This window comes from Herpailurus yagouaroundi, unplaced genomic scaffold, assembly GCF_014898765.1.
Source record: "Herpailurus yagouaroundi ecotype Mexico unplaced genomic scaffold, PumYag 29, whole genome shotgun sequence".
Classification (NCBI taxonomy): domain Eukaryota; kingdom Metazoa; phylum Chordata; class Mammalia; order Carnivora; family Felidae; genus Herpailurus; species Herpailurus yagouaroundi.
In genome coordinates this window covers 15,460,347-15,485,743 of record NW_024412377.1, presented here as the reverse complement: position 1 = coordinate 15,485,743, position 25,397 = coordinate 15,460,347, and the positions used below count along the sequence as shown (strand labels likewise).

Here is a 25,397-nt window from a genome sequence, read left to right as displayed (position 1 = left end):
AATCCTCCCTGCCTTTCTCCAGCCCCACCTTTCAGAAGCTCCCACTTCAATAATATAAATGGAGGTCCTTTATCAGTGTGGAGAAAGATCTCTTGGCCAGAAACCATTTGCAGTTACAAGATCTTTATAAAAACTATTGTATCTCTGGCACTTGGCTTTAAGACTGTATTCTGTATTGTGGTCATCTTGGTATGTGTGCATTTTCCTAGAAAGTGCATCTACAATTGTCATCATATTCTCAGAGGAATTAAAGACCGTCTTTCCCAACAAAACAAAGGTATGGTTTTGTAAATACAGGAAAGTAAACCATATTACAGTTAGCTCATAGTCAAATTAACTCTATGGGTATCAATATATAATGGGCTTGATTGTAAGAGTAGACTTCAAGATTATAGATTTAACATTTGTTTTTTCAGAGGAGAAAAGCAAAAGCCAAAAGCAGTACCCATTTAGCCTAGCTTATGCGTTTAGCTAGTTTACAAAACTAAACACAGAGAAATGGTATTGTTTCACGTTACCTGAAAACATATGTATACAAAAGATTTGTTTTCTTTTTTGTTTTTTCTTTCTTTTTCTTTTTTGGCCACTGATAACATTTTCCTAAGGTAGTTGCATATACTTGTATCTTATACCCTTAATTGCCTCCCCACGTTCTTGTTCCTAACAAGTTTTGCAACTTGAGGTCACACATATTAATCTCAGTGCTTTCCTATCTACTATTAAATTGTGTTGTTTATCGGATAAAGACTCTTATAAAATGGGGCAACTTAATTGTATAGCACAAGGGCGCCTGGGGGGCTCAGTTGGTTAAGCGTCCAACTTCGGCTCAGGTCATGATCTTTAGGCTTGTGGGTTCAAGTCCCACATTGGGCTGTGAGCTGACAGCCTGGATTCTGTCTCTCTCTCTCTCTCTCTCTCTCTCTCTCTCTCTCTCTCTCTCTGCCCCTCCACTGCTTGCACTCTGTCTCTGTCTCTCAAAAATAAATAAACATTAAAAAGATTAAAAAATATATCATATCGCACAAAAGGAATCAAAGTATGTATTTCAATGATCTTATTCAGCCAGTGACAAAAAAATATACATAGGAAGATTGTACTTTCTGAACAAAAGTCCATTTTGTTGGTGTGTGCTTTGAACAGAACTCACCATGTGTCGGAGGTAATGGGAGGAAGGTGGGGACGGTTTTTTTCTCTCTTAGAATCAAGCAGAATCTTCTTCAGATGTTTGAGTGAGTTCTGAATGAGTGCACATTGCAAAATTCTGTTCAGATTGGTTAAAGGTCCAGGTTTTCAGGAGGAATCCAAAACAAAAACCCTCTGTTTCCATTACTGAAAATACTAGCATGAGGGCTTAAGCTCGCCATTACAGCTTTAAAAATGTTCCTAATATGTCATTATTTTGAGTTTTCACTACCAAAATAGGGTTAGGTTGCTTTGTTCATAATAAAACACATATTTTTTTTTTCCCACCTACCTGTTCAAAATCAGTTAGAATCTAGCAGATAACAAAGGTCACTCTCAGCATTACTTGGGAAGAAAGGGAGAAGAGGGTACTGTTCCTGGTCAGATTAATCACCTACACAATAAAAACGCTAACCGTGGTATTAGAAATTCTGAGGCTAAAAATATTATGACTTAACACTTTCCCTTTCAATTTTAGACTTAAAATGTCTCATGCTTTATTATGGTATGGAGATGTGTTACATTCTGTGTCTAGATTAATAGCTCTTTCTTGGCTTATCTGAGTTTTATACAGGTTGGAAAGATCTATTAAAATTATCCAAGTTAAACCCTGGTTGGGGAAAGCTGTTGTGTAGAGATATAGAGGAGTTATTTTAATTTTTTATTTCTTTTCTTTTAAAGAGTTTAACATAAAAGACATATTTGAAATAGTACTCAAAATGGTAAAATTATAATATGTGCCATGTATCCTATATGACCCTATACGTTTCGTATAGTACCGCGTACTTGATAGAGTTAAACATTATTTTTCTATATTTTGCACTTCTCTCTAAAATATAGTTAAGTAAGACCTGGTTTTAAGAATGGGAAGATAAAGTTCTGAGAGATAAAGCAGCATGTTATGTCCCCACACTCTGTGCTCTTTGTGTCTATATTCGTTTTCCTCAAGGTGGCAGGTTAAAACAACGTTTATTATCTCACAGATTCTGAGGGCTTGGAGTCTGGGAGTGGGCATCTGGGTGGTCCTTGCTCAGCGTCTCTCACAAGAGTACAGTTGGCGTGGCCCGCTCTCATCTGAAGGCTGTATTAGGACCAGAGAATCCACTTCAAAGCTCACTTGCCTGGTTGTTGGCAGGCTTCATTTCCTTGCTGGCTGCTGGACTGTAGTCCCCCCAGCTCTTTACCTCCTGGGCTTCTCTGTAAAGCAGCTCAGAAAATGGTGGCTGATTTCCCTGAGAATGAGTGATCCAAGAGGGAGGCTGGAATGGAGGAAGATAGAGAACTCAAGATGAAAACAGCCTTCTAGTAACAATCCCGCAAGTGACCTGCCATCATTTCTGCCATATTCTGGTGTTAGAATCAGCCACTAAGTCTATCATACAATCAAAGAGTCAGAAATGAGTCTCCACTCTCTTGTTAGGACAGGATTAGAACATTTGCAGCTCTATTTTTAAGACTTCCACACTACTGTTACAGACTTCTTCCATATGTGTTTTGTCATGTGTAAACTACAATGATTTTTTTTTTCCTCTGAGGATTATGAACACATTTAACTTGAAGTCAGTATTGCCTAATATTTTTATACAAAATAGAAGTGAATTTACACTATGATGTCTTAAATATATGGGTTCAGGTTGAATACAGGTCATATCATGGGATTATTCTGAGACAGAGGAACGAATTATTTCCTTGTATTAAATTAATGTATGGGGCGCCTGGGTGGTTCAGTTGGTTAAGCCTCTGACTTCGGCTCAGGTCACGATCTACCAGTTTGTGAGTTCAAACCCTGCATCCGGCTCTGTGCTGACAGCTCGGAGCCTGGAGCCTGCTTCCAATTCTGTGACTCCCTCTCTCTCTGCCCCTCCCCTGCTTGCACTCTGTCTGTCTTTCAAAAATAAATGAACATTAAAAAATGTTTAAGTATCTAAAAATAAAGTAATATACATATTTTTTATTTGGTTTTTTGATTGAAACACTGGGAGCTATACCACAATATTTTTCTTGCTTTAAACATCACGTGAAAAAATACTTATCCAATAATGGAATATGTGATAACGTCAGTTACATTTATTTCACAAGATGCCATAATATTAAGTAGAGAAAAGATCAACACAGGGTTTATTTTTGAGTCTAACATTTTGTTTATAGAGTATCTTTATCCGATATTTCAAATTCTACCAGGAAATATATTCTGATTTTATGTTTCATAGATATGTTAATGCTTTTTAAGTGAACTTTAATATTAAATATATTTCAGAGACATACCATATCATACTTAAGTACTTATTTCTTCCAAACTAAGTGAGAAGCCCAGACCTTCTGAAAATTGGAAATGTCCAAATGAGATTTAAGACTTATTCTCAAAGGCTCGTTTTGCTTCCACTGCAATTAATGTAAGGGATTTAAATGTAAGTAGATAAATTGAGGGATAATTAGTTTGTCTCATTTTAAAATGAAGAAAGATTTCCCGGAAAAAGTGAAACAGAAAAGATCCAGTAACAAAAATGAAGATGCATGATTGTGTTTTCTTCTATTAAATTTATAAGATGATTGAAACCAAGAAAAAAACTTCTTTCTTGAATAATAGACATTTTAAAAAGTAATTACATAAGATAAAAGTAACAGATTTACTTTTAGAAAACTGTGGGTTTATGTTTATAGCAGGTAGTCATCAACGTATCAAAACATGACTCCCCAAATCCTCTCTAGTATATTAATAATTATGACAAAATAATAATATAGGCTATAATTTAAGACAAGACCATCAAATCTTATGTGATTATTTTATTTTACAAATTTTATAGAAGAGTAAATTAAGTATCAAAGAATTAAATTTCCCAAGGCTTAAAAGCCAAGTCAAGATTTTAACATGATCTGCTCGATTCCATTTACTCAGATAATAATTTTGGAAGGACCCTCTTCTGTAAAGGCTTTATTGAATTTACACACACACACACACACAAACACATATATATATACATATATATATATATATACACACACACACATATATATATGTATGTATACATACACATATACATATGTATACATATATATATATTTCTTAAAGAGGAGGAAAGTCAGTTATGCACTAAAAACATAACAACTTATAAAATCTTAGTACTGAAGTAAATGTCTAAAACTCAAGAGAACAGATAATGAAAAAAAGAGTAACACTGATCATAACGATGACACTGTTATTATTACGATTGTATATTTAAGTAGACTCAGTATTACCATTGTATATTTAAGTGGAATTCACCCCATTTGTAACATGCTATTTCACTTAGCAATGATTTCTCCTCATTTCCACATAATTAAGTGTTCACCTACTATATTATTTTTATTGACTCATTATTCCTATACAAGCAACCTTTTATTAGTGATTATTTTCCCTAAATTTTCAATAAGCAACATTGGGATGAATCTCCATAAAACTCTGTATTTATACATATCATTGAGTAAGTCTATATAATGCATTCTAAAATTTGGAATATATTTCCTAGCATTATTATAAGCCAATTAGAAAATGTGATGTATTGATAAGTTTTTGTTCATAATAGCAGTAATTGGTGATATACATGTGAAATTAAGAAAATAATCTGACCAAAATTTTTCAGGACCTATATACAAAAAATAGAAAATTTGACATTTTTTTGATGGTAATAAATACTGAATAAGTATGAAGATATATCATACTCCCAGATTTTATAATCCAAAATAACAAGGATAAAAATATTTCCAAGTCTATAAATTTAGTACCATCATGTTTTTACATTTTCTTTATATCATAAACAGAATTGTTCACTATGTACTATTATAAGCTTTTTTCCTGTTGTTGTTTTTTGTCATTTAACTTAATTTTTAAGTGACCATCCATGGTTATACATACAATTATAGTAATTTCATTTTTTCTCTATAATATTGGTATATATGAATATAAAAGCAGTTAATCATAAAAAGGTAGATGACTTTTGGTCATTTCCAGTTTAGTAGTAGTATGAATATTGTTGTTCTAAACATGTGTGTATGAACTTCTGTTGGATATATATATAGATATATATATATATATATATATATATATATATATATATATACATATGCATATGAGTGATTTGAATTGTGGAGTATAAGGAATATGTATATTTAACTTTATTAGATAGTACAAAACAGTTTTTCAAAATGGATGTATTAATTTAAATTTATTGTCAGTGTAAGAAAATTTCAATTTGTCTACAACCTATCACCCAGTATTGACTTCCTTTTCAATGATAACCATTTTGATGGGTTTATACTCGGTATCACATTGTGGTTTTAGTTCACATTTCTTTGATGACTAATGGGCCTAATTATTATTTTGTGTTTATTGTTTATTTAGATATGCTCTCTTGGGGCGCCTGGGTGGCTCAGTCAGTTGAGCTTCTGACTTCAGCTCAGGTCATGATCTCACACTCTGTGAGTTCAAGCCCCGCGTCAGGCTCTGTGCTGACAGTTTAGAGCCTGGAGCCCGCTTCAGATTCTGTGTCTCCCCCTCTCTCTGCCCCTCCCCTGCTCATGCTCTGTCTATGTGTCTCAAAAATAAATAAAAACATTTTAAAAAATTAAAAAAAATATATTCTCTCTTGTGAAGACATTCTGTTTAATGATTGCCTTTATATTCTTTTAATGTTCTTTTTGTTTGTTTTTTAGAAATTACGTTTCTTAATTTTAATATATTTTAATTCTGTTTCTTGTGATTTACATGTTTTGTTTTGTTTTGTTTTGTTTTGTTTTTTTTGTATTGTGTTTTATATTTGCATACCTTAAGGTCATGAAGATACTCTCTAGTTTTTTTTTTTTTTTTCTCCTCAATAGTTTTAGGTGAAATAACTACATCACTTTTTAAAATTTTAGTAATTTCTTTTGATAGAGAGCTCAATTGAAGGGGGACAGAGAAAGAAGTGGGGAGAGAATCCTAATCATGCTTCATGCTGTCAGCGCAGAGCCAGATGCAGGGCTTGATCCCACAAACCATGAGATCATGACCTGAGCCAAAATCAAGTGTTGGACATTTAACCAACTGAGCCACTCAGGTGCCCCTCTATCTCTTGTTCAAATTAAATTTTAATTTCAGTATGTGTAGTATATTTATATTCAAGGTAAGATGATACAGAGAGGTATCATGGATTCTTTAACGATTTTTCGCCAAGGAAAACATCTTGCAACTTTATAGAACAATATTAAAACCAGAAAATTAATAATGATGTAATCAACTAACATCACTAATTTCCTCAGTTATATAGACTCATTTGTGTATGTCTATTTATATTTAGTTTTATGTGATTTTATCATATATGCAATATTAGTTTACTTTGGCTGCTGTAGCAAATTACTACAAACTTAGTGGCTTAAAACAACAGAAATTTGATTATCACAGTTCTGGAGGCTAGAGGTCCAAAATCAGTAGAACTGAGCTAAAATCAAGGTGACTTCAAGGCTGTGGTCCCTCTGCTGTTTCTAGGAGAGAATCTGTTCTTGGTTCTTCCGGCTCTGATGTCTGCCTTTGTTCCTTCACCTGTGGTCATATTTGTCTTATCTCTGCATCCATGGTCATGTGGCCTCATCTGTGTGTGTAATCTCCCCCTGCCTTTTTTTTTTTTTTTAATAACTACAATTATGATGGTACTTCTGTTTAAAGAATTGAGGATTAATTTACTATTACCCATTTCCCAGTAAGGTAACATTTACGGGTTTCAGGGATTGGAGCATGGATACCTCTTACAGTCCATTTTTCATTCTTCCACAGGTATGTGTGTGTCTACCACCAGCAATCAAATAGAGAACATCTCCATTACCACATGGGTTGCTCTTGTAGTTATTTTGTAACAATACCTACCTTCTTCTCACCCATCTTTACCTCTCTTCCTAGTTTATGGCAACCATGAGTCAGCTCTCCATCTATAGATTTTTGTCATTTTGGTCATGTTGTATAAGTGGGATCGTATGTAAATTTTTGAGATTGGCTTTTTTTTTTCCACTTAGCAGAATTCCCTGGAGTTGTCTTTATCCCAATTATTCCCGTGTGTTGTCTTTATCAATAGTCCATCCTTCTTCACTCTGAGTAGTTTTCCACGGTATAGATGTATGACAGTTTGTGTAACTCTTAACCTGTTGAGAGACACTTGAGTTGTTTCCAGTTGTAGACTATAACAAATAATGCTGCTATCAATATGTGTTTACAGGTATTTCTTCAAAAATAGTCATTTTTCTGGGATCAGTGCCCAGGAGTGTAATTGCTGGATGATTTGGAGCTGCTGGAGGTTTATAACTCCATCAATTTTTAAGTCTTGTATACTTTGCTCTTTGACACTGAGGAATTTAGAGCAGAGACAAATTCAAGTATGTCTAATGGTTTTCTTCAGATAAACTCCTTTATAAAAAGTATGACCTTTACAAGGTTAAGCTCAGCATTTAGGGCTTACTTTTTGTTTATTATTTTTTACTTTTTTAATATGCCACACCCAACATGGGGCTTGAACTCGTGACCCTGAGATCAAGAGTCATATGCTCTACCAACTGAGCCAGCCAGGTACACCTGTGGGCTTTTCTTTAAGAAGTCTTCTCAGGATCCTTGGAAACAGATTTTTATTGAGGGCCATATGCGTGTGCAAGATATATTATGAAAAACCTATCCATTGAAACTAAAATTCCTTTTCAAGGAGAATCTCAATTGTATTCTCCCATTAACACTTCTTTGTATTCCCCCCAAAAAACTGACATGCACTATTCCAACAGTGAGCATAGTCAAGACTGAGACTGAACTATCTACTACCTAGAATGATTTGTAAGTGGGCATTTTGACTCAAGGTTCAATTAATACAAGGATATTTAATAGGTTACCTGAAACCTAAAGGTTGGCAATAAGAACAAAGATCCATAAGCAGTCTTCAACAAAGACAGAATTATCTGTGTACATCAAAGAGAAAAAAAATCACCTTTAGGGATTTTCTAGGCTTAATGATTAACTTCATCGGTCTTTCTAGTCCCCTAAGAAATTCTTCAGGCAAGTGTGACACAGTGATAAATTACTTTTTGGTGTTCTCTAATATTGGATGAGTCTGAGAGAAGATAGAAATGTTCTGAGGTCAAATGTTACTTGACTTTATAGCCCCCAAGTGTTTGTACAAAGAGTTGTGAAGATAAAAGGGAATTCATTTGGAAAAAGTTGTAAGACAATGCAAAATTTTTTCAATTTTTCTACAATTGACAATGCATATATAGTTTGTTAATTTTCTCTAATAATTGAAAATATCTCCATAGAAAATGTAAAGAAAAAGTTACTATAAAAGGAATTTAAATGTGTATTTTAATAATTTAAAAAGTCAAGTTATAAATTTTGAAATTCTTCTTCTTGGTATTTTGGATGTGGCCACTATCTACTTAATTCTAAAGATCTAATGTTTTGTTACTTTTAATATGTTGCTTAGTATATCTATTTTTCATCTTAAATAAGTAATTAGAGTCTACACAACCATCTGAAAACCTATATTCATATAAAATGTCAGTTTCATTGGAATTGAAATATTCAAGTCATTACTAATTTATTTTTCTGTGTGCAAACATTGAGATCCATTAGTCTTTCATTTTAAAGAGGATGTTAATAGGGGTGCCTGAGTAACTCAGTCGGTTAAGTATCTGACTTAATTTTTGCTTAGGTCATGATCTCATAGTTCATGAGTTTGACCCCACATTGGGCTCTGTGCTGGCTCTACAGAGCCTACTTCAGATTCTCTCTCACTCTCTCTATCCCTCCCTGTTCTCTCTTTCTTGCAACATAAATAAACTTAAAAAAAAAAAATTGAGGGGCGCCTGGGTGGCGCAGTCGGTTAAGCGTCCGACTTCAGCCAGGTCATGATCTCGCGGTCCGTGAGTTCGAGCCCCGCATCAGGCTCTGGGCGGATGGCTCGGAGCCTGGAGCCTGTTTCCGATTCTGTATCTCCCTCTCTCTCTGCTCCTCCCCCGTTCATGCTCTGTCTCTCTCTGTCCCAAAAATAAATAAACGTTGAAAAAAAAAATAAAAAAAAATAAAGAATTAAAAAAAAAAATTGAAAAGAGGAGGTTAGTAAAAATAAAGTAGAACCAATTTGAAAATTTCAGTGAATTTTCTTCTAGTGATTCCTTATTCTTATACTAATGTGTTTTAGGGTGATCAGAATTCAGAGAAGACTTGCATCTCTCCTTTTATTAAAAAAAATGTAGGTGAAATATCTTACTCTACTTACTTTACCATATAGTCTATTTTTTAAATACAAGAAATGCAAAATGATGACTTATACAAAGCAAACCTGAAAAGGTTCATGACACAAGTTACTGCTATAAAATAAGAGAACATTTTCCCCGTCTTTGACTCTTGACACAGCAATTTTAAGTAGGAAATAATGAATCAATACAAAGAAGTTAAATATGTGTTTTCACTAGAAGTCATCCCCTACCAAATTTCAATAGTAACAACTCTCTAAAGGAGAATTTAGCCAAGGAAAAACAAAACAACAACAAAAAACACATTATATGTTGAAAGCTCACATTAATTTTAATAGCATCACCCTTAATACTCTCCACTCTTCTCTAGATGGAATAGCCAAGACTGATGTCTCTTTACAGTTGTCCCCTTGTTCATTTTCCCTTGAGCTTCCTATAATGTGAAGCTTCAATTACCACATGTATATATCTGTAGCTATGTATGAATGGCCTTTACTTATAAACTAGGTATCCTTTTGTTACAATTTTTTTTAACATTCATTTTTATGAGAGACAGAGAGAGACAGAGCATGAACAGGGGAGGGGCAGAGAAAGAGGGAGGCACAGAATCTGAAGCAGGCTCCAGGCTCTGAGATGTCAGCACAGAACCTGACATGGGGCTCAAACCCACGGACCACAAGATCATGACCTGAGTGGAAGTCAGATGCTTAACCGACTGAGCTACCCAGGTGCCTCTATAAACTAAGGATATTTTTAAAGTCATTATTATGTCAGTCTGTGTGGACATGAATATATAGTTTGGTCCTTTCTTTTTTAAGTTCCCCTGTGAGAGTTAGTAATGTGCTATGTCTAGGAATAGTGTGGATATTTGCCAAAGCTGAAGAATTTTTCACTATGATACTGATTCAGTGTGCTGATTAACATGATTTATATAAATGTTTGCATGTTTATACAAATATATTTTATATTATTGTATTAGTTACTTATAGGTGCATAACAAATAACTCCAAAACTCGACAGCTTAAAAAATAAATATTTAATATTTCACATAATTTTTATGTGTCAAGAAATCAGTAACTAAATTGGATGTTTTTGTTCAGGTTCCCTTATGAAGTTGCCTTCAAAGAATGGGGACATTGGCTTCTGTCTTCTGAAATCTTGTCTGTATCTGAAACCACTTACCTGGTGGTTGAAAGCCCTCAGTTTCTTCCTATCTGGGCGTCAGTGTCCATATGATTTGGTAGCTGGCTTCTCCAAGAAGGAACAATCCAAAAGAACATAAGGCAGAAGCCTTCTTGAAAGTCAAACTCCATGATTTCTACAATATCCTCATAGGTTATAAAGCTTGGCTTTTACTCAGTGTCAGAGGGGACTAAACAGGAACATCAATATTGAGAGGCAAGACTCATGGGGGTCACAGATCAACAGTGACTATATCTTAGCTCAAATACCCAATCCTAATTTTAAGAATTTTAGACAGTATAATTGATCATTATATAAGGGTAACAACAAAGACTTGCCCTACACAATACTTATTTCCAAATTCTTCTCATCAGAAAAAACTAAAATTATATTTTATTACTTATTATTTTAATATGTCAGAAAATAGGGGGTACTATATATCACAGTATTAATTTTCCTACTAAGTTAAACTAATATTAACCATAAGATTTTAAAGGTACTCTCATCCTTTGTATACCTACCCAAGTAGAATTGTAGCTTTATGACTATTTTAGCTAATCAGGCAGTGTCTTCTAACTTGTTTTGCATAGTATTAATTCCTTGTTATTTATAGCATTGATTATCCTATCAAGTGTGCAAATTAAATCTAGTTTTTGTTTTGTTTTGTTTTGTTTTTCAACATTTATTTTTATTTTTGGGACAGAGAGAGACAGAGCATGAACGGGGGAGGGGCAGAGAGAGAGGGAGACACAGAATCAGAAGCAGGCTCCAGGCTCTGAGCCATCAGCCCAGAGCCTGACGCGGGGCTCGAACTCACGGACCGCGAGATCGTGACCTGGCTGAAGTCGGACGCTTAACCAACTGCGCCACCCAGGCGCCCCTAAATCTAGTTTTTATTTTACCTTATCCTTTCTGATAACCACCCAGTCATGCACCAACAACTCATCTTCATTTCTCACAAAGTGCTAGGACTAAGAGAAAAGAGAAGTTAGCTAGAAATACAACCAAATAAAATGTTGGCTGGACAGTGTCCTTGAAGGCATTTTATCTGTGGTAAGTCTTCACTTTGTCTTTCATTTTAGTAAGAGTCCCTCTCTCCTCTTTTGCTCCTAGGAAACACTTAAAAATGACATAAGTAATTTCATTCCATTCTCTTGGTGAATGTGTGAGTCAGTTAGAAAGCAAGTTTAAATGTAACAGGGAGATCAGATCTGCCCAGGCTAGAGTCTGTATCTTTTCTAAAGATAATGCTTCTATTATGAAAACAGAGAATCTCTGCTTTGAGATAAATTCAAAGGTTGTAGAGACCTTGTACCATTTGGATGCTAGAATCTTCTCTCTTATCCTTATGCCATATATAACCCACTTAATGTTGGAGGGCTGTTAATTACAGGGTACTTAATTATCTCCTGAGGGAAAGTTGATCAATTTGGGCTAGAATAGTTGCTTCCTGAGTTCTTCCTTATACTGAGTCAAAAATTACATTCTTTAAGTGTGAGAATTTTTCATTTAGATGCACAATATTATCTCAGAACCAACACTAACCCACATTTAATGTCTCTGTTCTCCCAACTGTTTTTCATAAGTCAGGATCATGATCATGGTCATGAACTTGGGGTTCAGTAAAGTTTCCCACTGCACCTCAGAGCTACCCTCATTCCTCTGCAACTCCAGCTGAGAATTCTAAAATGAATGAAATTTTATTGCCATTAGAAAGTTAAACTATAAAATCAGCACATTTTAGAGCAGAGATGTACTATCACTTTAGGAATATAGAAGGGTTCTTAGTCTTCAATATGCTTGTTTCTCTAGCCTATTATTTATAAACGGGATTGGTAAAATGGAATCATACAGCAAACACCAAAGCCAGAAGTTGTCAATGCCCATATTAAAAATTCACAAGCAAGTAAGAATCTTTGGTAATGAACCCTAGATATTGAAGTCATAGAAATGTTATTTACTGTTGTAGAAATGGATGGTTCACTATATATTTTCCCCTTAGTAGTAAACTTTCTGTTATATAATGAAATCTTTTCTGATTCCATACCCATACAGAAACTATGATTAAATTTGTTTCCTATGTAGGTCCATCTATAACACGGGAGTGTAGTAGTTACTTAGGATAAATTATTGCAAGCACATAAATTACTGTGCTGGACTAATACTATCCTGAGTTTGATTAATGAGATGGCCATATTTTCTGTGTAGTGTCAAAGTTATGTTATTTCTCCCAAGTAAATGCTCTTGGGACTGAAATTTAAGCCACGAACATTTTATATGTTCAGCAAACTCATTGAAGTAGGCTGAATGATTTCTCCCCAGTGGTTTCCAATTCTAACTTTCAGAATGTGTAAATACATTACTTTAAAAAGTAAAAAGGACGTTAGAGGTGTATTTCAGGATTTTAAGATGGGGAGAATATCCTGAATTATCCAGATTCCCTAATGTAATTACAAGTGTACATGTAAAAGGGAAGTGGGAGGGTCAGAGCTGGAAAGAAGAAACATGTGACGGTACAAAGAAAGATTGAGATGGAGGAGAGGTCACAGGCCAAAGGATGCAGGCAGCCTCTAGAATCTGGAAATAACAAGGAAACAGATTTACCTCAGAATATAGAAGGAACACAACATGGCCAATAGATTTTAGTTTTTAAGACTAATTTTGAACTGGTGAACTCCAACAAAACTGTAAAATAATGAATTTGTGTTGTCCTAAACCACCAAGCTTGTGGTAATTTGTTACAGCAGTAACTGGAAACTAATACTGTGATTCATATTTTGAAATCTCTTTTTTGTTGTTAATAACTATCTTGTATTGCAAATGGTTTTTTTTTTTTGGTTTTGTATTCTAAATGTCTACATATATCTAATAATACATATAATATTCTGATACAAACACACACACAGTCTGACCTCTCACATTGCTTTTTATTAGATTCTGTGGTTTATATGTACACTTTAAAATCACAGTAACATGTGACCACATGACCTGTTACAGCAATTTCTATTGATTTTTATAAGGCTTTATCTCTGTTCCCAGATACTGTTTTACTTGAAGAGTCAGGTATCATGAAACTTACTCTCCCCCTCCACCAAAAATCCCATAGACAAAACAAAAGAAAACAAAACTAACAAACAGAAACTTCAGGCCTGCTTGTATCAGCTATGCATTTTTCCAAATATTTAAATTGGAAATAACAGCATTTTAGATAAATTTTCCTAGAAAAGGGGAAAATAAAAACAGCTTATTGATAGCATGTAATACTACAACAGAAGGAAACCAAAGTCCAGTCTCTAAACATAAATGCAAAAATCATAAAAATAGTACCACAATGCCTAAATGTGGTACTAAAAAGCACTTGAACTTGAAACCATAAAAATCCAAGAGGAGAACACAGGTAGTAACCTCTGAGATACCAGCCATAGCAACTTCTTTCTAGATATGCCTTTGGAGTCAAGGGAAGCAAACTATTGAGACTTTATCAAAATTAAGAGCTTCTGCCCAGCGAAGGAAACAGTCAACAAGAATAAAAGGCAATCTACAGAATGGGAGAAGATATTTGCAAATGAAATATCTGGTAAAGGGTTAGTATCCAAAATACATAAAGAACATACACAGTTAACACTTAAAAATCAAATAGTCCAATTAAAAATGGACAGAAGACATGAATGGATATTTCTCCAAAGAAGACATTTATGTTGCCAACAGACACATGAAAAGATGCTCAACATCACTCATCATTAGGAAAATACAAATCAAAACTATAATGAGATATCACCACACAGCACTCAGAATGGCTAAAATCAACAATACAAGAAACAGGTGCTGGTGAGGATGTGGAAAAAGGGTAACTTTCTTGCCCTGTTGGTGGGAATGTAAATCGGTGCAGTCACTCTGGAGGACAGAATGGAACTGTCTCAGAAAGTAAAAAATAGGGGAGCCTGGTTGGCTCAATCGGTTAAGCATCAGACTTTGGCTCAGAACATGATCTCATAGTTCATGAGTTCAAGCCCCGTGTGGGGCTCTGTGCTGACAGCTCAGAGCCTGGAGCCTGCTTTGGATCTGTGTCTCCCTCTCTCTGCCCCTTCCCTGTTCATGCTCTGTGTCTCACTCTCAAAAATAAATAAACATTAAAAAATTAAAAAAAAAAAAAGAAAGTTAAAAATAGAACTACCCTAAGATCAAGCAATTGCACTACTGAGTAATTACTCAAAGAATACAGAAATACAGAAATTCAAAAGGATACATGCACCCTGATATTTATAGCCGCTTTATCTCCAATAGTCAGATTATGAAAATTTGACTCATGCTAAGTGAAGTAAGTTAGTCAAAGAAAGACAAATACTATATGATTTCACTCATATGTGGAATTAAGATGTAAGTGAGCATAGAAAAGAAAGAGAGGCAAACCAAGAACCAGACTCTTAACTTTAGAGAACAAATTGATGGTTACCAGAGGGGAAGTTGGTAGGGGGGTGGGTTAAATAGGTGATCAGGACTAAGGAGTGTGTGTGCTGTGATGAGCACTGGGGATTGTATGGAAGTGTTGAAATACTATATTGTACTGCTGAAACCAATATTACCTTCTATGTTAACTAACTGGAATTTAAATAAATAAATAAACACATATGTACTTGTCTTTGGATGCATATACATATACAAATTATTTCTGTGATACATACCTATATAGCTAGGAGTTAAATGGTTGAAAATACTTCCACTTCTGCAACGTGGATATCTTTCTATCAGATTTAACATTTCTTTATATATTCTGATACGATCATCATATATATATGATATATATCTGTATATCATATCTATATCTATATGAGATATATGATAGATATTATATCTATCATATATGATAGATCTAATATCTGTCATATATGATAGATATAATATCATATCTATATATAGATATATCATCATATATATATGATATATATATATGATAGATATTATATATAGATATATAATATTTTCCTTACCAGTTTCCTATGTGTCTATTCAAGAGCAAATCATGTTGATACTCCCCAATGTATTGATTTAACATGCACATTTATATCTACAATTCATTCAGAAAGAACTTATATATTTTTTATAATATATGAGATGAGAGTCAAGGTTTACTTTTTTGTGAAATGTATTTTTAGTTGAGAACCATTTAGTAAATGATCAGGCTTACATCAGTACATGGCATGGATACCACCTCTGTCATAAGTCAGATGGTAGTATATTTGTGAAATGATTCTGGTCTCAGTTCCGTTCCATTGTGCTATTTATTCTGGAATCTATGTCACAAAATTCATTGTTTTACTATGTAGCATTATAATTATCTTTATATCAAATAGTACTGGTCCTCAAACCACATTTTCTTTATAATTATCTTTGCTATCTTTGGATTTTTTAAATTTTATTGAAATCCAAGTTAGTTAACATATAGTGTAATAATGGTTTCAGGGGTAGATTTTAGTGTTTCGTTACTTACACATAACACCCAGTGCTAATCCCAAGTGCCCTCCTTAATGCCAATCACCCATTTAGTGCCCCCCCCAACATCTCTCCAGCAACCCTCAGTTTGTTTTCTGTATTTAAGAGTCTCTTGGTTGGCTCCTTCTGTGTTTTATCTTATTTTTCCATTCCCCTATGTTCTTCTGTTTGTTTCTTGAATTCCACATAAAGTGAAATCATGATACTTGTCTTTCTCTGACTTTTTTAGCATAGTACATTCTAATTCCATCCACGTTGTTGCACATGGCAAAATTTCATTCTTTTTGATCACCAAGTAATATTCCAGTGTGTGTGTGTGTGTGTGTGTGTGTGTGTGTATGCGTATGCCACTTCCTTACCCATTCATCAGTAATTGGATATTTGGGCCCTTTTCATAGTTTAGCTATTGTTGATAGGGCTGCTAACCACTAGGGTACATGTGCCCCTTTGAATCAGCACTTTTGTATTCTTTGGATAAATGCCTAGTATTGCAATTGCTGGGTCATAGGTTAGCTCTATTTTTAATTTTGGGGGGAAGCTACATACTGTTGTCCAGAGTGGCTGAACCAGTTTACATTCCCACCAAGAGTGCAAATGTGCTCCGCTTTTTCCTACATCCTTGCTGACATCTGCTGTTTCCTGAGTTGTTCATTTTAGCCATTCTGGTAGATGTGGGGTAGTATCTCATGGTGGTTTTGATTTGTATTTCTCTGAAAATGAGTGGTTTTGAGCATCTTTTCAAAAAAATTTTTTTTCAACGTTTATTTATTTTTGGGACAGAGAGAGACAGAGCATGAACGGAGGAGGGGCAGAGAGAGAGGGAGACACAGAATCGGAAACAGGCTCCAGGCTCTGAGCCATCAGCCCAGAGCCCGACGCGGGGCTCGAACTCACGGACCACGAGATCGTGACCCGGCTGAAGTCGGACGCCCAACCGACTGCGCCACCCAGGCGCCCCTGAGCATCTTTTCATATGTCTGATAGCCATGTGAGATGTCTTCTTTGGAAAAGTGTTCATGTCTTTTCCCCATTTCTGCACTGGCTTATTTGTATTTTGGGTGTTGAGTTTGTTAAATTTTTTATAGACTTGGATACTAACCCTTTATCCAGTATGTTATTTGCAAACATCTGCTCCAATTCCATTGCTCGCTTGTCTTTTAGTTTTGCTGATTGTTTCCATTGCTATACAGAAGCATTTTATGTGGATGAGGTCCCAATAGTTCATTTTTGCTTTTGTTTCCCTTGCCTCCAGAGACCCGTCTAGTAAGAAGTTGCTGCAGGCAAAGTCAAAGAGGTCGTTGCCTGTTTTCTCCTCTAGGAGAGAAAACTGTCTTACATTTAGGTCTTTCATCCATTTTGAGTTTATTTTTGTGTATGGTATAAGAAAGTGGTCCAGGTTCATTTTTCTGCATGTTGCTGTCCAGGTTTCCCAGCACCATTTGCTGAAGAGACTTGTCTTTTTCTTTGTTGTGGGATATTCTTTCCCACACTTGAAGCTTAGTTGATCATATATCTGTGAGTCCATTTCTGGGTTCTTTATTCTGTTCCATTGATCTATCTGTCTGTTTTTGTGCCAGTATCACAGTGTTTTGATGATTATAGCTTTTTTTTTTAAATTTTTTTTTTAACGTTTATTTTGAGACAGAGAGAGACAGAGCATGAACGGGGGAGGGTCAGAGAGAGAGGGAGACACAGAATCTGAAACAGGCTCCAGGCTCTGAGCAGTCAGCACAGAGCCCGAGGTGGGGCTCGAACTCACATACAGTGAGATCGTGACCTGAGCCAAGGTCGGACGCTTAACCGACTGAGCCATCCAGGCGCCCCGATGATTATAGCTTTATAATACAGTTTGAAGTCCAGCATTGTGATACCTCTAGGTTTGGTTTTCCTTTTCAACATTACTTTGGCTGCCTGACTTTGGGTGTTTACATTTTTTGGATAAAATTTATATTCAGTTTGTCAATGTAAACAAACATATATGCACACACACTGCCGTATTTTTTTCTTTAATGAACATTCCACTGAACCTACAGATCTATTTTGAAAGAATTGTCATATTCACAACCTTGTGATCCTTGAGCATGGTATCTCTTATTTATATCTTTGTTTTCTTTCAGCAATGTGTTTAGACGTGGTGTTTAGAAGCCTTACGTACCTTATATTAGGTATACTCTTAAGTATTTAAGGTCTCTGACGAACATATAAATAGTATTTCTTTACTTTAAAATTTTTAATTTTTAACTGTTGTGTACAAATAAAGTTAGTGTTTATATTTTGGTAGAGTACCAGCAAATATGTTAAAATTAATCATTTTAATTATCCGTAGATTTTTCTGAATTGCTTATGTATGTAGTCATCCTCCCTTCAGTGACATTTTTTTTTTCCCGCCATTCCTGACACATTGCATTTTCTCTGACAGGAACTTCTTGTACAACATTAAATAGAAATGCTGATAAGACATGCTTGACTTGCTCTTGATTTCTCAAAGACTTATAATATTTAATTCTGTGTGTCAGATAGACTGGTAAAATAATTCTGAGTGTGGCTGTGGGGTTGTTTCTGAAAGATATTAGCATTTGATTCGGTAGATTGAATAAAGAAGATCTGCCCTCACCAATATAGGTGAACAACATCTAATCATTTGCGAGCCGGAATAGGATGAAAAAAGTGAAAGACCTGTGAATTTGCTTTTGCTTCTTTTGAACTGGGACATTCTCCTGCCCTCTAACATTGGAAATCCTAGTTCTCCAGCCTTTGGACTCCAGAACTTACACTGGTATATCTCTTGATTATCAGGTCTTTGGACTTACACTGAAGTATACCAATAACTATCCTGGTTCTCCACTTGCAGAGAGCATATTATTGTAAATCTCATCCTCCATATTTGTGTGAGCCAATTCCCATAATAAGTCTGTCTATCTGTCTATATATCTATCTATATCATCTACCTTTCTATCATCTATTATCTATCTTTCCATTTACCCATCTATTTATCTATCATCTATCTACCTATCTATTATCTATCTCTCTATCTCTCTGGCATCTACCTATCTACCTATATGTCTGTCTGTCTTTGTGTCCACCCATCCATCTATCCTGTTGGTTCTATTTTTCTGGAGGATTCTGACAAATATAGAAATGAGTTTATTATTGTACCAATAAGTATTTGTTTGCTTTAAACTATCTAGTAAAGTAAATGTTCTTATATAGTTTTCTAAGAATTTTCTTAGTTGATAAATTTTATCTAATATTTTTTCTTATCTATTGAGAAACATGAACATTTTCTCCTATATTCTATAAACATTTTGAAATGTCTTGAGTTTCAAACTTAAACCAACTCAATTTTGCTATTTTTATATGCTGTTTGATTCATTATGGTACTATTTTTTTTTGACAGGTAAATCTGCTTTTATTTCTTAGCACTTTTTTTTTAAGTTTTTATTTAAATTCCAGTTAGTTAACATAAAGTGTAATGTTAGTTTCAGCAGTACAATATACTGATTCAACACTTCCATACAACCCCCAATGCCCATCACACGATGTGCACTCCTTAATCCTGATGACCTATTTAACCCATCCCCCACCAATTTCCCCTCTGGTGACTATCAGTTCTCTCTTTTTTTTCCCCTTTGCTAGTTTGTTTTGTTTCTTAAATTCTACATATGAGTGAAATCATATGGCATTTGCCTTTCTCTGAATAACTTATTTTGCTTAGCATAATATTCTAGCTCCATCCACATTTTTGTAAATGGCAAAGATTGTATTCTTTTTTATGGCTAAGTTATACACATATATATAATATCAGTATATAATTATATCATATATAATATTATATTGGACAGTTAGGCTTTTTTCATAACTTGACTACTGTAAATAATGCTGGTATAAACATCTGGGTGCATGCACCACTTTGAATTAGTACTTTTATATTCTTTGAGTAAATATCTAGTAATTCAATTGCTGGATCTAGGGTAGCTGTATTTTTAACTTTCTGAGGAATTTCCACACTGTCTGCCAGAGAGGCTGCACCAATTTGGATTCTCAATAACAGTACAAGAAATTTCCCCTTTCTCCACATCCATGCCAACAACTGTTGTTCGTGTTTTTGATTTTAGCCATTCTGAGAGGTGTGAGGTAGTATCTCATTGTAATTTTGATTTGTATTTCCCTGATGATGAATGATGTTGAGCATCTTTTCATGTATCTTTTTGCCATCTATATGTCTTTGGAGAAATGCCTGTTCATGTCTTCTTTACATTTTCTCATCGGATTATTTTTTGGGGGGGGCATGTTGAGTTTGGTAAGTTCTTTATATATTTTGGATATTAATCCTTTATCAGATGTGTCATTTATAAATATCTTCTCCCATTCTGTAGGTTGCCTTTTAGTTTTGCTGATTGTTTCCTTAAATGGGCAAAAGCTTTTTATGTTGATGAAGTCTCAGTAGTTTATATCTAAGTTTGTTTCCTTTGCATCCAGAGGCATATCTAGAAAGAAGTTGCTATGGCCATTGTCAAAGAGGTTACTGCCTGTGTTTTTCCTCTAGAATTTTTATGATTTTAAGTGTCATATTTATGTCTTTAACCCATTTTAAATTTATTTTTGTGTATGGTGTAAAAGTTGTCTGATTTCATTCTTTTGCATGTTGCTGTCCAGTTTTCTCAACACTGTTGGTTGAAGAGACAGTCTTTCTCTCGATGGACATTATTTTCTGCTTTGTTGAAGATTAATTGACCAAATAGTCATGGGTTACTTTTTGGATTTTCTGTTCAATTGATCTATGTGTCTATTTCTGTGTTAGTACTAAACGTTTTTGATCACTATAGCTTTATAATATAAATTGAAGTACAGAATCGTGATGTCTCCAGATTCACTTTTCTTTTTCAAGGTTACTTTGGCTCTTTGGGGCCTTTTGTGGTTCCATACAAATTTTAGGATTATTTGTTCTAGTTCTGTGAAAAATGCTGTTGGTGTTTTGAAAGGGATTGCATTAAATGTGTAGATTGCTTTGGGTAGTATAGATATTTTAACAATATTTGTTCTTCCAACCATCAGTGTTTTATAGTTTTCAGAATACAGGTCTTTGATCTTTTTGGGTAGGTTTATTCCTAGGTATCTTATGGTTTCTGATGCAATTGTAAATGGGATTGATGCCTTTCAGTGTCTTTGCTGCTCATTACTAGTGTATAGAATATCATGTTGCCTGTGAATAGTGTAAATTTGACTCCTTCCTTGCTGATTTGGATGCCTTTTCTTTCTTTTTATTGTCTGATTGCTGTGGCTAGGATTTATAGTACTATATTAAATAGTGAGAGTGGACAGTCCTGTCTTGTTCCTGACTTTATAGAAAATGCTCTCAGTTTTTCCCCATTGAAGATGATAATGGTATTACTCCTGGGTTTTTCAAATATGGCCTTCATTATGTTGAGGTATGTTTCCTTCTAACCTACTCTTTATCATAGTCACCAACTAGACACAATGAAATTTGCATCAACAGTAATATGCATAAGCACATATTGTTACATTCTACGAGGCAATACCATATAGCATTGAAAAAGTCAAACTAGTGATATGCATTATTGGCATAAATAAATCTCATATATATATATACATATATGTAATATATATATATCCCACATATATAATATATCTCCCATATGTATAATATATATCTCATATATAGAATATATATGTCATATATGTATTTATATATATGTTATATATATTTATATATGTTATATATATATTTATATATTTACATATAAATATATAAATATATATATATAGCCAAAAAAGCTACGCACAAAAGATAACATCTCAGATCATTTAATTATTTCAAGTTTGTGTACAGCCGAGGCGATCTATCAAAATAAAAGTTAAAATATACGCTTAAATGGGAGGTGACTGATGACTTGATTTAGTAACAAAAAATTGACTTAGTAATTAAAATTGCTGCTTCCTTATAGCAGCTGGAAGTATTGCCTCTTACATCAGTCTCTCTCTCCATTCCGTCTCCATGATCTTGATTCTTTTGACCACTAGCTTTCTTTGCTTACTCATGTTATCTCCACTTCTGCATAAGAATTTAGTGTTCGTGGGGCGCCTGGGTGGCTCAGTTGGTTGAGCGTCTGACTTCGGCTCAGGTCATGATCTCATGGTCCATGAGTTCGAGCCCCGCGTCGGGCTCTGTGCTGACAACTCGGAGCCTGGAGCCTGCTTCAGTGTCTGTGTCCCCCTCTCCCTCTGCCCCTCCCCTACATATGCTCCATCTCTCTCTCTCTCTCTCGAAAATAAACAAACATTAAAAAAAAAAAAGAGTCTAGTGTTTTTCTGTGGCTTGAGGGGCATACCATGCTTGAGAGGTCATGTCCTAGGTGAATCTTCATGCTATGTCCTGTAGTCATCTAATATACTTTATCAGTCATAACCTAAATTCTAAATTTTTAGGAGAGAATAACATTAGCTAATTTTATCCAGGTGCCTGTTTTGGGCCCAGTCTTAAGTAATGAGGATTGAGTAGTTGGATAATTAAATATGCTTCCACTAAGACACGTGAGTTAAACAGTTGTGGTGTATTTGTTTTGTTTAATCTTTTTATGTTTTTTTTGAGAGGGGGAAGAAAGAGAGTGGGAGGGAGACAATCTCAAGCAGGCTCTATGCCCAGTGTGGAGTCCAAGGCAGGGCTCAATCTCAAGACCTTGGGACCGTGACCTGAGCCAAAATCAAGAGTCCCACGCTCAACTGACTGAGCCACCCAGGTGTCTGTTTTATTCCAAGAAGAGACATAGGATTGAGAAGAATGAGTTGAGATACGTGTTGTGCTTGCTACTTCTGTGGGTGATTGAAATAAAGTGAACAGTTACAGTGACTCTCAAGAGTTTTGTTCTCACCCAATCTTAAATTTATTGATACCTCCAGAGCTTTTGTTTATATGGATTGTATGTATGAATATTGTCCATGTAAGAAACTAAAAGTAAGAATAAAGAAGTATCTATATCCCTAAAATAACAACTCATTGCATATTTGCATGCCGAATTTTATGAAAAACTGTATTTTCAAAACCAAAAAAAAATTGAAAAATAGCATTGTTGTACATTTTTGCAGCTCTCTTTAATGTCTGACTTAGTTGAGGGCAATCATTGCACACTTGTTTTTATGCTTTCGGTTTGTTGCAGTAGCACCTGTCTTAGAGTCTCTGGAAGATTCCACCGTGCGCTACAGAGGGAATGAAGTGAAACAGGAACATAACAACTTAGCCATGTTAAGAAAATAGTATTGGTCCCCTAGACCCCTTGATGGAATCTCCAGCACCCCCGTGATTTCCTGAACACCACTGAGATCTACTCATGTACTAGACGGAGGATACACTGAAGTTCAAATTCCAGTTGAATCACTTATGGTTTTGTCTCTCTGGTACATATTTTCTTCACCTGCCCCATGGTGCTTTTAGTACCTTCCGGAATTAGTGGGAAACGCTTTTAAGATGACATAAAATAACATGAAATTATTTATTCCTACTAATAATGACACTGGTCATAGAGTTCCTCTTTTGTGGACCCTTCACTGCACCTCAGGCTTTGCTAGATTTGTTTGACATGGATTAACTCCCAGTACGTCTGTGAATAAAATTTCAGCTCGAGTTCCATTTCGTAGTTCCATTCCATATACAGAGCTGATGCAAAAATATTAACTAAGATATCACAGCTAGTCAGTAAAAGATAGGATTCGGGCATTCTAATGCCAGAACTCTGGTTCTTTGTATGCTCTTTGGCAATTAAGACATAAACAACAAACTTTGTTTCTTAACTGACACGTTTTCCTCTAATATAACCTAATATGTTATATTTATTTATTTTTTTATTTAATCTAGTTAAGATCAATAATGATCCCAATTTTCTATCCTTCTTGGACTCATATGTAAAGCACATTACAGATTTACTGCCCCTTTTTAAGCAACATGCCTTATGCAGCTCTACTTTGCTTGATACAATACTAATACTTCAACAGGGTTTCAAATGAACTGGATGTTGGGGCACCTGGGTGGCTCAGTTGGTTAAGTGTCCGACTTTGGCTCAGGTCATGATCTCGCAGTTCGTGGGTTCAAACCCCGCATCAGGCTCTGTGCTGACAGCTCGGAGTTTAGAGCCTGCTTTGGATTCTGTGTCTCCCTCTCCCTCTGCCTCTCCTCAGCTCGCTCGCTCGCTTGCTCTCCCTCTCTCTGTCTCAAAAATGAATAAAAACATTAAAAAATATTTAAAAGATAAAAAAAATAAAATGAACTGGATGCCATACAGATTTCATGTTCGCAACAACCTTCTGAAGAACGTGCTATTTTTATAAACTTTTACAAGTGAAGATGAAGGGATTGGAAATTAAGCCACTTTGGCATCTCCCAGGGATAGAACTAGAATTTGAGCTGAGGTATTCTAGCACCAAAGTTCATTCACGTTACCACTTGAATTATAATCACTAAATCTTCTCTGTTTACCTGTAATATTGTAGAAAGTAGGGCAAAAATGTAGTATAAATTTATAGCTCTTTAGTGATACTTTATTATTTAATTGAACTGCTACCACATCTCAAAATGACACAGCAAAAAAATGTTGATGATATGTTGATAATGTCAATAATAAATGTTGATATATCATCTTGATAATATGTGGCAGCAACTGCAAGCTGTCCCCTTCCCACTTTGCTTTCAATGGTCAGTTGTCTGTAGATGATGTGATTTAATGACATTGTTGTCCTATATTTGGTTAAATTGAGCTGCATTAGTACTAATGATAACAATAGCAATAGCAATATCAATAATATAATAATAATAATAATAATAATAATAATAATAATCACAATAATAAATGAATCCAGAGCAAGGAAGGGGAGAGAAGAAGGGAGGGTAGATTGGCTGGACTGTTCAAAAAAGAAAAAAAACAAAAAAGTGAAACCTAGGACACCCAGGTGGCTCAGTTGGTTAAGCCTCGACTCCAGTTCAGGTCATGATCTAGTGGTCCATGGGTTCGAGCCCCTCATTGGGCTCTGTGCTGACAGCTCAGAGCCTGGAGCCTGCTTTGGGTTCTGTGTCTCCCTCTCCCTCTGCTCCTCCCAATGCCTACTCACACACTCTCTCTTCCCTTCTTTCTCAAAAATAAACATAGAAAAATGTGTTTTTAATTAAAAGAAAGTTAATCAGGGGCGCCTGGGTGGCGCAGTCGGTTAAGCGTCCGACTTCAGCCAGGTCACGATCTCGCGGTCCGGGAGTTCGAGCCCCGCGTCGGGCTCTGGGCTGATGGCTCGGAGCCTGGAGC

General features: G+C 35.2%; 1 protein-coding gene and 1 long non-coding RNA gene across 10 annotated transcripts in view; one reads left to right on the top strand and one right to left on the bottom strand.

Moving 5' to 3' along the window:
• Nucleotides 1–25,397, top strand: part of CDH18 (cadherin 18) — a 1,020,275-nt gene that overhangs the window by 601,805 nt on the left and 393,073 nt on the right. The gene's annotated exons all lie outside the window — the stretch shown is intronic.
• The window catches only part of LOC121043002 (uncharacterized), a 33,986-nt gene continuing 9,544 nt past the window's right edge, over nt 956–25,397 (bottom strand). For both annotated transcript variants that reach the window (XR_005796622.1, XR_005796621.1), the window contains one exon: nt 956–2,441. This is a non-coding gene — a long non-coding RNA (uncharacterized LOC121043002). The remainder of the gene's footprint in view (nt 2,442–25,397) is intronic.